The 2,152-nt window shown below is 38.6% G+C and overlaps 1 protein-coding gene across 1 annotated transcript in view; it reads left to right on the top strand.

Annotated features, from left to right (window-relative positions):
* The window catches only part of mkxa (mohawk homeobox a), a 156,512-nt gene that overhangs the window by 153,359 nt on the left and 1,001 nt on the right, over positions 1-2,152 (top strand). The window lies entirely within an intron of this gene.

Below are 2,152 nucleotides of genomic sequence, written 5' to 3'. Positions count from 1 at the left end.
ATATATATCATATATATATATCATATATATATATATCATATATATATCATATGTGATATATATATAAATATATATACTGTATATATCACACATATGTATATACACACAATTATGTATATATATATATATATATATACACATATGTATTTATATATATTCATATATATTTATATATACATATATATGTATTTTTATATATATATATACATATATATGTATTTATCTATATATATTTATAGATATAAATATATATATATATGTATATAAATTAAAACTCTGATGAACCAGATTTTACAAAAACATTAGATTTAAATTTGTATAAGTTTTCATCATCATTTGATGTATTTGCACTCATTGTGTCTGACTGTAATTCAGACTGACTGACTGTCATTGTGTAATGTTCATTTTAGATGTGTGGTTTTCTTTCTTGTTCACATATATACATTTTATTTTTAGCTTTGCTTTAAAGTTCTTGTTTTGTGATTTGTACATTTGTGGGTTAAAATAAAGTTGAACTGAAGGTCGTCTCTTTTCTTTAAACATGTTTGAGGGAAATATTCCTTAGATCCAATAGTTTTGTGTCTTTTTATGATTTCCAGCTGAGTTAACAGTCATTAAAGTGAAAACAGGTTTTCATGATGAAGCTGGCACCGTTTACTTTTATTTTATTTTAATCTTCAACGCTAATATATATATATATATATATTTATATATATATATATATATTTTTTTTTTTTTTTAATGACCAGCTCTGCTGGTCTCACAAGATCCTCTCCTCCGGAGACGGGACGGGCAGGCTCATCTTCCTAGCTCCGAGCTCAGCTGGTGACTCACAGAGGCCGTTCCAAGACTCCAGCCGCGCGTAATCATGAAAGCCCGACACGCGCAGACAGGCGGACAGAGACGGGTCTACGACGAACCGTGGAAGCGATTTTAAAAAACATATTACGTGTAAAAAAAAAAATAATAATTTTTAAATCGCTTCAGCAATTTTTTAAAACATTTTTTGTATAAAAACAAAATATTATTTTATTTAAAAATCGCTTCCACCGTCCGTCCCATACTGTCCAGTCCGCCTGACTGCCGGGCTGGATCGGGATTCAGCCTTCATGATTACGCATGGCCGGGTCTCGCAACGGCATCTGCGAGTCCCCATCTCCAGCTTCGCAGTGACCAGCGGAGCTCTGAGCACACAAGGCTGGTATCCGGAACCCGAGCCTCCGAGTTGGCACATCGAAGGATCTTCCGCGGTGACCAGCTGAACTTGGAGCCGGGGAGATGACGCCCTGCCGGCCTGGCGCTCCGAGGCTCCGGAGGGAGGATCGGGGTACACCAGCGGAGCTCCATCCAACTTGCTCTGAATTATGTTGTCAGCCACCAAGCACAAAAAATGCCAGCACATCAGCATTAGACCAAGATGTTGTCAGTATTGTTTTTAAAATCTTTAAAATAAGTCCAGCCGCTGCTCCAGTCCGAGAAATTGCAAATGGCGGATTATTGTTTTGAAAAGTTTCTGAAGGATCCAGTGACTCCGCCCCAGACCAATCAGTGACCGACAGTGTTCTGACATCACGTTTTAGTACCTCTTCATTCGGGTTAGAACCACAGAGCCAAGGGTACTGAAAATAGTAACAGGTGCTAAGTACCGGTACTAATGGAAAAGCCTCAGAACCGGGCCAAGTAGGGTCCAGTCGGCCCGTACCGGTACTAATGGAAAAGGGGCATTAGGCTGCTACCCCCGCAACCCGACACCGGATAAGTGGAAGAAGCTGGATGTAATAGAGATAGTTGTTTACTATAAAGTGCAGTTTGTTAACAGTGAAAATGTGATTACAGGAAGGCAAGACCATAAGAAAAAAATTGGACTTTCATTTGGACCTTTTACTAGGAGGAAATTTTAGTAACTGGACCTCAGTGAATATTAATTGAATACCCCTGATCTAATGGGATAGACCCTAAAAGGCCTCATCGTATGTTTAGTTAACTTAAATTGTGCTCCTGGAGACTGAACAGCTGAAAACTCCAGATGTTGCGCTCTCTTTGAATGCCTCATGAAACGCCAAGCTCGTGTCATCAGATTCAGTGCTGGAGGAAACTCACCTCAGCCTGAAGCAAAGACAGAAGGCAGGTTCAGCACTAAACACACACTGAC

This window comes from Nematolebias whitei, chromosome 20, assembly GCF_014905685.2.
Source record: "Nematolebias whitei isolate Nwh7 chromosome 20, NemWhi1, whole genome shotgun sequence".
Lineage (NCBI taxonomy): Eukaryota > Metazoa > Chordata > Actinopteri > Cyprinodontiformes > Rivulidae > Nematolebias > Nematolebias whitei.
Note: the sequence above shows the minus strand (reverse complement) of the source record. Positions and strands in the feature narration are given on the sequence as shown.